Raw genomic sequence first — 16,313 nt, 5'->3', positions numbered from 1 at the left:
GTTCTTCTTGGGGTAACTATGGCCCCCGCCGCACTAAACACCCGCTCTGAAGCCACACTACTGGCCGGGCAGGACAGTGTTTCCAGGGTAAACCCTACCAGTTGCGGCCACAAATCCAGTTTGTCTACCAAGTAGTCCAGCGGATCTTGAATGTGGGGTGGCAGGGTGCTGTCCAATATGCCACCATCTGCTGGTTCAGGTCCTGCTCCAGGTCTAGCTGCTGTTGCTGCTTGTGAGTAGTTTCTTCAATAGGCAGTTGAAGAAAGCTGCTCATCAGCGACTTTAGACTAAAGTTGCTGCTGATGGAGCTGCTCCGACCCCCCCCCCCACCCTGCCAAAGCAGCCATGGCAGAGGAACGTGAGCGCATAGGGCCCCCCCGGTCAGACATGCGAGAAGATGGACGATGGCACAGATAGGCAGCGGCCAACTGACTACATAGGATGTCTCTATAGTAGTTCAGTTTGTCAACCCTCTCAGCGGGTGTAAAAAAGGCCCCCATTTTGGACTGGTAGTGAGGGTCCAACAATTTGAAGAGTTAGAAGTCATCACTCTGCCGAATGGTGATAATTTGGCTGTCCCTACGCAAGCAAGTGAGCATGCATCGGGCCATTTGTGCATGAGACTCGGAGGGACTCCCTGCCTCCATCTCCACTGCATACTGCCACGGTGTGTCTGGGTCCTCTGCCTCATCCTCTTCCTCATCACCCTGTAACTCCTCTGGCTGATCCTGCTCCTCCTCTCCTATCACCTGTGTAGAAAAAAAAACATTTCGCCACACATTGCTTGCACTCCAATGTCCTCCTCCTCCATTTTAGCCCCCATAGTGCTCATGTGGCTCTGAGATCTAGGTACTACCAGCATCCATTCCAGGACCTGAAGTAGTAGAATGATGTTGTTAATCCCATAGTCCTGGCGAATGACTTATAACCTGGCCTCCTCAAAGGGCCTGAGCAAACTGCAGGTGTCAAGCATGAGCTGCCACTGGCTGACATCGAAGCAAGACAGGGGAGTACTCCTGTCTGCTTGGATCATCAAGAAATTTTTATTACCTTTCTCTGTTTGTATAGTCGTTCCAACATATGGAGGGTGGAATTCCAACGGGTGGAAACGTTGCATATCAGCCAATGATGGGGGATGCTGTTCTGCCGCTACAGCTCAAGTAGGGTGTGCTTTGCAGTGCATGAGCGGCTCAAGTGCATGCAAAGTTTCCTGGCCATTTTTAAGATGCCTTGCAGATGGGTGAAAGATTTCAGGAACCACTTGACAATCAGATTGAACACGTGTGTCATGCAGGGTGCATGGCTCAGCCCTCCTTGACGCAGTGCCGATACTTCCGGTTCTCGGTCACCATGGTTCTGATTTTGAGTTGTCGCGGAGAAAGCCAGGATTAAATTTCATAATGAAGGACAAGGAGCAGTTCCTCCCCTGTGTGACTCTGCTCGCCCAGGTAAACGAGGTGCAGAACAGCATGAAACAGCCGTACCCTGCACATATGGTATGCTGGAGGGGCACTGTGACATTATCGCAGGACCAACGGCGCAAGAACGTGGAGGCGGAATCGGCGTGACATGTCCAAGTTGCTGGTGTGGCTGTGCAGAAACCACATTCACCCAGTGGGCCTTAAAGGACATGTAATGTCCCCGACCATTGTTAAATTTCCACACATCGGCGCTGCCATGCACTTTGGTGGCCACCAACAGGCTCAAAGATTGGCCCAACCTTCTCTTCTACATACATGTGCAGTGATGGTACTGCATTTTTGGCAAAGAAATGACGGCTTGGGACTCTTCACCTTGGCTTGGCACAAGCCATCAGTTCTCTGAAAGGTGCAGAGTCCACTACTTGAAGAGGGAGAAACTGCAGCACCAACAACTTGGCCAGGAGTGCATTCAGCTTCTGCATCGTTGGATGAGTGCATGCATACTGTTGTCTTTTGGCAATCACTTCGGTGATCAATTGCTGACAGAATAACTGACGAGGAGTAGGAGGAAGAGCAGGATCATCAGGACCAGCAGATGATGGATAGGACAGACAGCTCCTTTTGGCTGAGGTGGTGGAGCCTTAACTGCCTGAAATGATATGCGTGCCACTGGGTGATGCAGCGGTTGCTGTAGCAGGCTGGACCACCACATCGGAGCCACGGTTCTCCCAGGCTACTTTATGGTGATGCTGCATATGTTGAAGCAGGGCCATGGTGCCAACATTGGCACCCTGGCCACGCTTCACTTTCTGCCAACAGATTCTACAAATTGCCATGTTCACCTCCTCCTGTGGCTTAACAAAAAACTGCCACACCACCGAGTAGGTGATTTTACCCCCAACACTCCGCACTGACTGAATGCTACCTCCGCTGCTTCCATGAACCACTGCACCACTACTTTACGGGCAGATAAGCTCCTGCAAAGCGGATGGTCTACCCAAGGCACGTTTGGCTCCTGACTAGTGTTGATTGAGCACCAAAGTGCTTGTGTGCTCGGGTGCTCTGGCTGAACACATCGGTATGTTTGTGTGCTCTACTGAGCACCCAAGCACAATGGAAGTACCCCCTGCTCAGAAGAAAAGAGGGTGTCTGGTTTACAAAAAAAGTTAGAAATTAATGGAAATCCCATCAAAATGGTTTGGAAACAGCATTAACAGGATGTCTGGATGCGTCTTGGACTCCTATTATCTATGACATACTATAGACAACCACACAAAGACTATACAGTTGCAAGAAAAAGTATGTGAACCCTTTAGAATGATATGGATTTCTGCACAAATTGGCCATAAAATGTGATCTGATCTTCATCTAAGTCACAACAATAGACAATCACAGTCTGCTTAAACTAATAACACACAAAGAATTTAATGTTACCATGTATTTATTGAACACACCAAGTAAATATTCACAGTGCAGGTGTAAAAAGTATGTGAACCCTTGGATTTAATACAGTGGGGGAAATAATTATTTGACCCCTCACTGATTTTGTAAGTTTGTCCAATGACAAAGAAATGAAAAGTCTCAGAACAGTATCATTTCAATGGTAGGTTTATTGTAACAGTGGCAGATAGCACATCAAAAGGAAAATCGAAAAAATAACTTTAAATAAAAGATAGCAACTGATTTGCATTTCATTGAGTGAAATAAGTATTTGAACCCTCTAACAAAAAAAGACTTAATACTTGGTGGAAAAACCCTTGTTTGCAAGCACAGAGGTCAAACGTTTCTTGTAATTGATGACCAAGTTTGCGCACATTTTAGGAGGAATGTTGGTCCACTCCTCTTTGCAGATCATCTCTAAATCCCTAAGGTTTCGAGGCTGTCTCTGTGCAACTCTGAGCTTGAGCTCCCTCCATAGGTTTTCGATTGGATTCAGGTCCGGAGACTGACTAGGCCACTCCATGACCTTAATGTGCTTCTTCTTGAGCCACTCCTTTGTTGCCTTTGCTGTATGTTTTGGGTCATTGTCGTGCTGGAACACCCATCCACGACCCATTTTCAGTTTCCTGGCAGAGGGAAGGAGGTTGTCGCTCAGGATTTCACGATACATGGCTCCGTCCATTTTCCCGTTTATGCGAATAAGTTGTCCTGTGCCCTTAGCAGAAAAACACCCCCAAAGCAAAATGTTTCCACCCCCATGCTTGACGGTGGGGACGGTGTTTTGGGGGTCATAGGCAGCATTTTTCTTCCTCCAAACACAGCGAGTTGAGTTAATGCCAAAAAGCTCTATTTTGGTCTCATCAGACCACAGCACCTTCTCCCAGTCACTCTCTGAATCATTCAGGTGTTAATTGGCAAACTTCAGACGGGCCTGCACATGTGCCTTCCTGAGCAGGGGGACCTTGCGAGCCCTGCAGGATTTTAATCCATTGCGGTGTAATGTGTTTCCAATGGTTTTCTTGGTGACTGTGGTCCCTGCTAATTTGAGGTCATTAACTAACTCCTCCCGTGTAGTTCTAGGATGCTTTTTCACCTTTCTCAGAACCATTGACACCCCACGAGGTGAGATCTTGCGTGGAGCCCCAGAGCGAGGTCGATTGATGGTCATTTTGTGCTCCTTCCATTTTCGAACAATCGCACCAACAGTTGTCACCTTCTCTCCCAGCTTCTTGCTAATGGTTTTGTAGCCCATTCCAGCCTTGTGCAGGTCTACAATTTTGTCTCTGACATCCTTGGACAGCTCTTTGGTCTTTCCCATGTTGGAGAGTTTGGAGTCTGCTTGATTGATTGATTCTGTGGACAGGTGTCTTTTATACAGGTGACTAGTTAAGACAGGTGTCCTTAATGAGGGTGACTAATTGAGTAGAAGTTTCTAACCACTCTGTGGGAGCCAGAACTCTTAATGGTTGGTAGGGGTTCAAATACTTATTTCACTCAATGAAATGCAAATCAGTTGCTATCTTTTATTTAAAGTTATTTTTTCGATTTTCCTTTTGATGTGCTATCTGCCACTGTTACAATAAACCTACCATTGAAATGATACTGTTCTGAGACTTTTCATTTCTTTGTCATTGGACAAACTTACAAAATCAGTGAGGGGTCAAATAATTATTTCCCCCACTGTAACTGGTTGAACCTGCTTTGGCAGCAATAACTTCAACCAAACGTTTCCTGTAGTTGCAGATCAGACGTGCACAACGGTCAGGAGTAATTCTTGACCATTCCTCTTTACAGAACTGTTTCAGTTCAGCAATATTCTTGAGATGTCTGGTGTGAATCGCTTTCTTGAGGTGATGCCACGGCATCTCAATCGGGTTGAGGTCAGGACTCTGACTGGGCCACTCCATAAGGCGTATTTTCTTCTGTTTAAGCCATTCTGTTGTTGATTTACTTCTATGCTTTGGGTCGTTGTCCTGTTGCAACACCCATCTTCTGTTGAGCTTCAGCTGGTGGACAGATGGCCTTAAGTTCTCCTGCAAAATGTCTTGATAAACTTGGGAATTCATTTTTCCTTCGATGATAGCAATCCGTCCAGGCCCTGATGCAGCAAAGCAGCCCCAAACCATGATGCCCCCACCACCATACTTCACAGTTGGGATGAGGTTTTGATGTTGGTGTGCTGTGCCTCTTTTTCTCCACACATAGTGTTGTGTGTTTCTTCCAAACAACTCAACTTTGGTTTCATTTGTCCATAGAATATTTTGCCAGTACTGCTGTGGAACATCCCGGTGCTCTTGTGCAAACTGTAAATGTGCAGCAATGTTTATTTTGGACAGCAGTGGCCTCCTCTGTGGTATCCTCCCATGAAATCCATTCTTGTTTAATGTTTTACGCATCGTAGATTCGCTAACAGGCATGTTAGCATATGCCAGAGACTTTTGTAAGTCTTTAGCTGACACTCTAGGATTCTTCTTCACCTCATTGAGCAGTCTGCGCTGTGCTCTTGCAGTCCTATTTACAGGACGGCCACTCCTAGGGAGAGTAGAAGCAGTGCTGAACTTTCTCCATTTATAGACAATTTGTCTTACCGTGGACTGATGAACAGCAAAGCTTTTGGAGATACTTTTATAACCCTTTAAAGCTTTATGCAAGTCAACAATTCTTAATCGTAGGTCTTCTGAGAGCTCTTTTGTGCGAGGCATCATTCACATCAGGCAATGCTTCTTGTGAAAAGCAAACCCAGAACTGGTGTGTGTTTTTTATAGGGCAGGGGAGCTGTAACCAACACCTCCAATCTCATCTCATTGATTGGATTCCAGTTGGCTGACACCTCACTCCAATTAGCTCTTGGAGATGTCATTAGTCTAGGGGTTCACATACTTTTTACACCTGCACTGTGAATGTTTACATGGTGTGTTCAATAAAAAAAAAAATTGTGTTATTAGTTTAAGCAGACTGTGATTGTCTATTGTTGTGACTTAGATGAAGATCAGATCACATTTTATGACCAATTTGTGCAGAAATCCATATTATTCCAAAGGGTTCACATACTTTTTCTTGCAACTGTATGCCAAAATCCAGCTATGTGGAAGCCAACAATCTATCCATGAGACAGATAACAGTCAGCATACCTTACAATGGTAGCCTTGTGCTCTATGAGACATTCCAAACCAGCTCTCATCTGACTGAGAGCCAGTAAGCCTCAAAGTTGCTTCACATCTGTTGGATGGCTTGGGTGGACCTGCGCACCTAGATCAATATCATTAGGGTGACAAAAAGTTTTCTGATTGTCCTAACATAATATTCAATAGCCTTTCTATACAGTTTTGTTATGTAAAAACTAATTTACATAAACATAGGCATATGGGTAAGACATGCAAATGAGCAGAATCTGCCTTGTTTTTCAGCTGAAAAACCATTTGCATTGAAAATTTGCGATCTACACTACTCATGAACAGCGCCATCTATTGGATTCATAGTCTTGTCATAAGACTATGAAACCAATAGATGGCGCTGTTCATGAGTCTTATGACAAAATTATTAGTCTTCTCATAAGACTATGAAAACAATAGATGGCGCAGTTCATCTTGTTGGGGCGCTAGTAAGTGGGGCACCCTGCTCAACAGAGTCCACACACCGTGTAGCAATCAGCCTATAATAGCCTGCGCTAACACTGAGGTGCATATCGGATTGCTTCTATCATTCACACATCTTTTAGCACTTTATCTGTGGTAATATAAGCTTGCTAGGGTCTATCTGAGGACTATTGCCCTGCTTGTAATGAATCATAAACAGCACCATCTATTTGTTTTATAGTCTTATGACAAGACTATGAATCCAATAGATGTAAGAGATACTAAATATTGCAGCCACACGTGTCTGTATAATCACTTAAATCACTTCATCGCACTGACTCAATAGCTTCACGGTGATGCTCTGCTGGTGATATAGTCCATATCATAGTATTCAAAAACAGAAAAAAGTACCGCGGCCCTCACCATCAATCTTGCATTGCAGTTTATTTCATAGCTACAAAAAGGTAGTGGACTTGGAGCAGTGCACAGGTGTACGAATCGGTGAGTGCCGTGGTACTTTTTTCTGTTTTTGGATACTATGAATCCAATAGATAACGCTGTTTATAAGTAGTGTAGATCGCATATATTCTAATGCTGGGGGTGTCTGATGTCACTTGGGACGTAGTGGATGACTGAGTCAACCATTCAAGACCCGCTGGGTTGCTAGTCAAGACACGACCGCTAGATGACACCGGGAGCTCTGGCCTCTCTCTGCGACTTCTGCTGCCATGCCCCCTTACTCTACTGCGACCTATGCCTGTGCAAGAAACATTTAGGCCTCTGGCACTTCCCTCTGCAGGGCCTGGCACTCCTCTGTCCTCTGTCTGACATACTGTCAGAATAAATAAATAAATAAATAAATAAAAAGGAAATTAAAACACCCCAAAAAAGTTTGTAAGTTTCTCACTTCACCACACAACGGCTAATAAGCCCTTTTTTTTCTACTAATACACGCCAAAAAAGACTTTAGAACATATAACTGCACCACGGAACGTTCAAATATATATTTTTTTGCCACTAATACACACCAAAAAGGGCTTTAGAACATATACCTGCACCGCTAAATGGCATATAGGCCCTTACTTTTTCTATACACTACACAAAAGGCTTTAGAATACATAACTGCACTGCTGAATGGCAAATAGTCCCTTATTTTTTTCCACTTATACACGCCACAAAAGGCTTTAGAACATATCACTGCACCGCTGAAGGCAAATAATATATATTTTTGTTGCCACTAATACACGCCAAAAAGGGCTTTAGAACATATTTCTGCCCCGCTGAACGACAAATCGGCCCTTATTATTTTCCACTTATACACGCCACAAAAGGCTTTAAAACATACAACTGCACATCTGAAAGGAAAATAATATATATTTTTTTACCAGTAACACACGTCAAAAAGGGCTTTAGAACATATAACTACACCGCTGAAGGGCAAATATATAATTTTTTTGCCACTAAAACATGGCAAAAAGGGCTGTAATTTTCTCACTTAACCGCACAACAGCAAATACTTTTTTCGAGCCACTAATACATGCAAAAAAGGGCTTTAGAACATATAACTGCACCACTGAATGTTCAAATATATATTTTTTGCCACTAATACACACCAAAAAGAGCTGTAATTTTCTCAATTCACCACACAACGGCAAATACTTTTTTTTGTGCCACTAATACATGCCAAAAAAGAGCTGTAAATAGGCCCTTACTTTTTCAATACACTCTACAAATGGCTTTAGGACATATAACTGCACCGCTGAACAGCAAATATATATATTTTTTCCACTAATAGATGCCAAAAAGGGCTTTAGAACATATAACTGCACCGCTGAACAGCAAATAGGCCCTTATTTTTTTCCAGTTATACACTCGACAAAACGCTTTAGAACATATAACTGCACCGCTGAACAGCAAATAATATATATATATTTTGCCACTAATACACTCCAAAAAGGGCTTTAGAACATATAACTGCACTGCTGAACAGCAAATAATATATATATTTTTGTCACTAATACATGCCAAAAAAGGCTTTAGAACATATAACTGCACCACTGAACGACAAATAGGCCCTTATTTTTGTTCCACTTATACACACCACAAAAGACTTTAGAACATATAACTACAACGCTGAACGGCAAATAATATATTTCTTTTGCCACTAATACATGCCAAAAAGGGCTTTAGAACATATAACACCACCGCTGAACGGCAAATATTATATATTTTTTTGGTGTAAAAAGGGCTGTAATTTTTGAACTTCATCACACAACGGCTAATAAGCCCTTTTTTTCCCACTAATACAAGCCAAAAAATGCTTTAGAACATATAACTGCAGCGCACAAGGGCAAATAAGACATATAAATATTTCCTTGTAATAAACTCTGTTAATGGCTGTATCAAACAGCACTTTCACCCCAATAACAAGAACGATTTGCTAGAATTACAGACCTGTATAACGGCAATTTGGATCCGGACAATTGAGGATTGTTCCTATTACCCAGGCTGTAAACTCCCCTACTGAACCCTATTCTGCTTCAATACTGTGGAATGATTCCTCCCTATCTTTTCCCTGAACTTCTATACAGCAAAATAAAAGTTTTAAAGTATTTTCTACCACTGTCCCTAGTGCCTGCTGACGTCTCTCCCTGCACTAAGTACACTGGAAAATGGCTGAATCCAAGATGGCTGAGCCTATATATAGGGCTGTGACATCCCAGGGCTGGATGGCTGCTGATTGGCTGCATGGCATTGTGAGTGATCCCTTGTTCCCAGAGTTCCTTGCTCCATGTCCTAACACGTGCAGCAGCCATTTTAGGAAAAAATGTGATTCGTTACCACTAAGTGTGAGGAAATTCGGATTCGGTGCGAATCAAATCTTTTCTGAAATTCGGATCGAATTCCACTTCATCAAGTTCGATTTGCTCATCTCTAGTGTATACTGCATTGTCCAGAAATGCAGACAGTGGCATACAATGCCAAAATGAATCTACACAGTACACAAACAACATGAAATGTTGCCCACACGGAGAGCCTCATTGTGCCAAACACCTGAAAAACCCCATACCAATTATTTATTATAAGTCGTCTGTTATTCCTACTTGAAATTTGTGAATAAATTGACAACAAAGTATTATCAGGTGTGGGTGTATTCTACATAATCTGACACTGTCCAATTAGTGCTGATAGTATTAGAATCTGTATGGACATACCCCCTGTTACATGAGCAGCTCGTGCATGCCACTGCCCTGCTATTTCGAGTGTCCACAAAAGTGTAAGGGGAATTTATCACTATGTGCATAACATTCTAGTGCACCCATACTCAGTTCTGTAGTAATGTAGTAATTAGTATTACAGGTATTGCCATCTAAATCACTGTGCAGGGCACCAAGATTCATAGCTAATCCCTTCTGTTAGCTGTCAAATTACTATGTGTCAATATTACAGGTCAATAAAAGCATCAGGTCTAATTTATCAATGTGGACATAACTGTGCAGTGCACCAAGATTCAAGTCACCTGCAGCAGTGGCAGTAACAGTGTGCACCAAGATTCATAGTTAACTCATTCTGTTAGAAAAGTATACAGCACCATTCAGTAAAGCAAAAATAAAAATAAAACACGTGAGCACCCCTGCACGAGTTGTATCCAAATGTCTCCTTAGTGGAACAAAATAAATAAATGGAGGCTAGAGATGGCCTTCTAATTCGCCCGGCAGTGAATGAACTTTGCTCGTTTGTGGTTCGCCGAATAGGCGAACAAATGGCGATGTCCGCCTGTGCCATATTCTTTTGCATTGTGCCGAACTTTGACCCATGACACATCCATCAGGTGGGACAGGACAGCCAATTGAGATGTTTTAGCCCATGGACATACCCCCTATCCTATAAATACACTCGATCTGGCCGCCATTTTACATTCAGTCTTTTGCCAGTGTAGGGAGAGGTTGCTGTGTGGAGCAGGGACAGACTGTTAGGGACACCAAACGCTAGCTAATAGGGCCACAAAAGTCCTTTTAAGGACAGGTATAGGTGTGCTATCGATAGGTGTGACATACTGAGGGGTGTGATATACTTATAATACAGTTTCTAACATAGAAAGTATATTATATTGCATTTGTATTGTGCAGCAGTTGTGTGTGGTTCTGCTGCGATACCGCAGCTATACAGAGGGACAAACGCTATTGGAACAACTAATTGCAACTGCAACCAGTTGCACCCCCAAAAAACTGATTGAGGCAAGGGTGTGATATACCGAAAATATAATTTCATTTGTATTAGGCAACATTTGTGTGCGGTTCTGCTGAGATACCGTAGCTTTACAAAGGGACAAATGCTATCACTCCACCTTCCACCATGTCATCGTCGCGTTCATCTGGCAAAAGGCAGGCTTCCGTGGCCCAAATGTTGGAACGTAAAAAGTAGATGATGCCAGAAAGCCCTCTTGCCCAACGGCTGACCGCCGGTTTGTTGGAACTGCTAGCCCGCCAACTACTGCCATATAAACTAGTGGACTCGGAGGCCTTTAGAAAATTTGTGGCCATTGGCACACCAAAATGGAAGTCCCCCGGAAGGAAATATTTATCCCAGAAGGGCATCCCAGAGCTATATGGCCATGTTCAGTGGCAAGTGAATGTATCTCTGGCACACAGTCTCGGTGCCAAGATACATCTGACCACAGACACGTGGTCTAGAAAACACGGGCAGGAAAGGTACACAACTTTTACTGCCCACTGGGTGAACTTTCTGACGCCCATCAAGCATGTAACCCGTGGCACTCGTGTGAATTTGGTGTTACCGCCATGTATTGCATGCAGGCCTGCCTCTTCTTCTCCTCCTCCTACTCCATCCTACTCCATCCTCCCTCTCCTCCTCGGCTAACTCCTTGGCTAACTCCTCCTTTCTCACTGCTATTGCCTCTTCCGCTGCACCCCCAAGCTCCCCAGAACATATTTGATGTGCCAGGTGAGACGTTGTCATGCTGTGCTGCAGCTGTTGTGCCTGGAAGCCAAGAGCCACACTGGTTCTTTCAGCTCTGTGGTCACAGGCCGATTAGTGGCTAACCCCGCTCAATTTGACAGTTGGTAAAGTGGTGTGCGACAACGGTGCCAATCTGCTGAGCACGCTGAAACAGGGCAAAATTACACACGTGCCGTGCATGTCACTCGTCCTAAAACGTAGTCGTGCAACGTTTTATTGCCAAATACGCCGGGGTCCAGGATGTTTTGTGGCAGGCCAGGAAAATCTCTGACCATTTTAGAAGATCTTACACGGCCATGGCTCGCCTTGCTGAAGATCAGCGGCGACACCACTTGCCCGTCAGACGTCTGATTTTTGAATGCCCAACGCGCTGGAACGCCACCTTGTATATGCTTGATAGGCTGCTCCAGCAGAAATGTGCCGTTAACGACTACCTGTATGAACCCTGCGGCAGGACAGGTTCTGTGGAGCTTTGTTATTTTCGTTGCGCCAGTGGCTGCTCATGAGCGACGCATGCAGACTTCTGCGGCCATTTGATGAGATCACCAAACTGGACAGTGGCAGCCAGAGCGCCATCAGTGACATCGTACCTTACGCCTTCTTTCTGGAGCGTGCATTGATCAAGCCGTCGAGGAGCAGGAGCAGGAAGATGTGGAAGTCGCAATGCTGAATGAATTCCCAGGGGGGCTACTCCATCTGAGACAAGTCAACAGAGTCTGAAGAGGAGTCAGAGGTGGATGGTGCCTGGGGGAGGAGGAGCAGGAGGAGCAAGAAGAGCAGGCTTTAAACTTTTCTGGGATCCCTGGTGTTGTCCGTGGATGGAGGGAGGAGACTGAGGACGAAAATCTCCTGGGCTATGAGCAGGAGCCAGGGCGCTCCACCATTTCCAATTTAGTGCAAATGGGGGCCTTCATGCTCCAGTGTATAACATCCAATATATACCCCAACCGTGGGATGATTACTTGTTCAAGTAATAAAGCCTTTGGCATTGCTAATACTAAATATATAACCTACATAGAAAATGCCAGACCGCTTATATCAATTAAATTCTTTATTACAAAAAAATCACAATTAAATACATGCATGATTAAAAGTGGGCGCAAGTCCCTATTTGTCCGACATGATTGTTCACTAAAATGCATAATAAAATTCAAATGAAAGCAGGAACAAAGGACAATTACCCATACTGTGTCTCATCCAGGATGGCGCCAACCCCAACGCGCGTTTCGGCGTACCTTCGTCTGGGGGTTAGGTACGCCGACTACATTTCAAAGGTACGCCGAAACGCACGTTGGGGTTGGCGCCATCCTGGAGGAGACACAGTATGTTTCCTCCAGTGATGTAGTTTTTATCTCTTGCACCATTTCTTTTAATCATGCATGTATTTAATTGTGATTTTTTGTAATAAAGAATTTAATTGATATAAGCGGTCTGGCATTTTCTATGTAGGTTATATGCTCCAGTGTATGAAGAGGGACCCCGCAACGTACTTAGACCCCCGGTACAAACACAAAATGGCAGACATGTTACCAGCATCACAGAGGACTGTCAGAATGCAGCATTTCCAGGCTTTGCTTCGAGAGATGCTGCATTCTGCTATTGTGGGCACTGTTAGAGGTATTTCCACCCACAGAGAAACAGTTGCGAGTACCAGTCCTACAGCATATGCAAGAAGAGGGTGGTTCAAAGATGTGTTCATCACTTCGGATATGAGATCATTCTTGCAGCCAACTCATCGACAGCCGCCCTCCGGATCCAGCCTCAGGGAACGCCTAGACCGACAGGTGTCCGACTACATCGGGTTAACGGCCGATGTCGATGCTCTGAGAAGCAAAGAACCCCTTGACTACTGGGTGTGCAGGCTTGACCTGTGACCAGAGCTGGCACAATTTGCCATGGAACTCTTGGCTTGCCCCTCGTCATTTTTTCCTGTCCGAAAAAACGTTCAGCGCAGCAGGGGGGATCGTGACTGATAAGCACACTCGCCTAGCTCATGACAGTGTGGACTACCTCACATTTATAAAAATGAATGAAGCATGGATCTCGGAGGAATTCAAGACCTGTGACGATCACGTTTAATAGAATTTCCTCATGCCAGCCCACACATATCCGTAACCACTAAGAACAAATAATGGTCCCTGTCTTATGTAAATACAGCGGGATAAAAGGCCTTTTCTGTCCGGTGAATGCCTAATGTTTGGGACTTCAGAGGAATTCAACACCTCCGACGACCACGTGTTATCAAATTTCAACTATTATCATTTTTTTTTTTTTTTTTCAAGAGGGGGGATTTCGTTAGCTATGCTTTTAATCCAATTTTATACTTTTTGTTCTTTTAAAGATATGTATTTTATATCTATTTGTACTGGCCTGCAGTAAAATTGATATCCAATGACCGTCCAATATACCTCCAGCCACATAATCCCTTGATGTTTTCTGTTCGGTGAATGGATAATTTTTGGGGCCTGTACTGCACTGGCCTGCAGTAAAATTCATGACCATTGACCATCTAACAAACATACCTCCAGCCACATAATCACTTGATCTTTTCTGCACGTGAATGCCTAATTGTTGGGGCCTCTGAGGAATTCAACACCTGTGACGACCACGTGTTATCGAATGCAGCCTATTATCATTTGGGGTTTATTCAAGAGGGGGGATTTCGTTAGCCATGTTTTAATCAAATTTTTTATTTTTAGTTATTTTAAACATATGTATTTGACATGTATTTGTACTGTCCTGCAGTAAAATTGATATCAAATAACCATTTAATATACCTTTAACCACATAATAACTTGATGTTTTCTGTCTGGTGAATGCCTAATGTTTGGGGCCTGTACTCCCATGGCCTAAATTAACATTTTTCTAGGCTCCAGCATGGCACATTTTTGAGAGTTTTCCTTTAAGATGCATAAAAATGGCCCCTGATTAAAATACATATTTTTGTGGGAATTTTTGCCATTGATCCCCCTCTAATATGTCACTGTCCATGTTGTGTGATGATTTGTGCACTTCTTGTAAGTATTTGGTGGCTTCAAATATGACCTGAAGGTTTTTCAGGTTCGCCTGACATTAAAGTGAATGGGGCCCGCCACGAACTTGCGGTTCGCGAACATTTGATCGCGTTTGCGAATCATCCCGGCCGATGTCCGTCCATCACTAATGGAGGCAGTGGTTATAAAGTATACATGTTGTGACAGTCTAAACACATGCTTTTTAATTCCTTCAGATAGCTATAGATTTACTGTGCAACAGTATTACAGGTCAATGTTAGCATCAGATCCAATTTATCGCTGTGGACTTAACCATGCAGTGCCCAAATATTCAAGTAATGGTCCCATGAAAGAGTGGGGACCGTGACAGCAGCAGCAGTAGCAGTAACCATGACAAAAGTGGCTCCATGGCAGAGTGGGGATAGTGGCAGCAGCAGCAGTGACACTAACCATCACAGAATTGTAACTGAGGCAATACTGGCCCAAAATAGGGACTGTGGCAGCAGCAGTAATGATCTCATAACAGAGTGGGAATGGTGGCAGCAGCAGCAGTAGTGGCCCAACGACAGAGTGGGGACAGTGGTGACAGCAGCAGCACTGGCAGTAGAGGCCCCATGAGAGAGTGGCGAATGTGGCAGAGACAGTGACAGTAGTGGCTCCATGACAGAGTACTGCAGCAGTGGCAGTAATCTTGTGTTGATATCACTGTTTATTTCCATTCTTATGATATGTCAGAAGAACAGAAAACTGGAAGCAAAGGAACAAATCCTGTGTTTTGCATCAGGATTTGTTCAGTATGTGTAAGCCAAAAGCAGGAGTGGGTCCTAAACAGAGATAAAATGTAATGGAATTATTTGCATCTCTTGAGTTTTGTACCCACTGATGCTTTTGGCTTGCCAATTATGACCAAATACTGATGCAAAAACACTGACCAAATACTGACAGTCTGAAAGAGGCTTTATTGTCAATTTGCATCCATTTTGGCCATTTACGTCTGAAATCTTTTTTTTTTTTTTAATAAGGAAAAAAAGTCCTGCATGCAGGTCTTTAGTGGCCTCTTTCAGGCAGTCGGTCTTTGGTCAGTGTTTTGCATCTATATTTGATCAGTTGCTGTATGTGTAAGCCAAAAACAGGAGTGGGTCCAAGAGATAAAATATAATGGAATTATTTGCATCTCCTTTGTGTTTTGGACCTACTCCTGCTTTTGGATTACATATTCTGATCAAATACTGATGCACAAAAGTATTGTTGTCTCATAAAACTCTCTCTAAGATCTCCCTGCGCTGTCCCTGCACTGTCCCTGCACTGTGCCTGCACTCTCCCTCTCCAATATTCTTTTTCTAAGAGTTTTCTGCAGCACTGTCCCTAGCGCATGAGCACTTGTCATGCCTCTCCCTATGCTCAGCTCACAATGAAATGGCAGAGATATTGAGGTATGAGGCTTTTTATAGGGGATGCCTATCTGATGATTGGCTAGCTGCATGTCATTATGGGACATATTGTGTTCCCGGGCTTCTTACTTTCACTTTGTAAAACTTGCAGCAGCTATTTTAGAAAAAAATCTGATTTGTTACCACAAAGCGCAGGGAAATTTGGCTTCATGAAGAATAAAAATCTTCCTAAACTTCAGATCAAATTCCATTTCGAATGCTTTGATTTGCTCAACAATAATCACAATGCAGAATTGTAACAAAAGATGATCCAAAATTATTTCACGAGGAATACAAGTATTTACTAAAACAAACATGTCAGAAGTCCTCCTTGTCATATGTCATAGCCCTACAGTTTCAACTTAGCACCAAACAAAGCAAAGAGTGCCATACAGTACTTTGCCAACTTAGTCATAAAACCATACAATAACATCATAGTTATACTGTACCTACCTATTACTTGCAATTACTTAT

Source organism: Bufo bufo, chromosome 5 (genome assembly GCF_905171765.1).
Source record: "Bufo bufo chromosome 5, aBufBuf1.1, whole genome shotgun sequence".
Classification (NCBI taxonomy): domain Eukaryota; kingdom Metazoa; phylum Chordata; class Amphibia; order Anura; family Bufonidae; genus Bufo; species Bufo bufo.
This window is presented reverse-complemented; position numbering follows the sequence as displayed.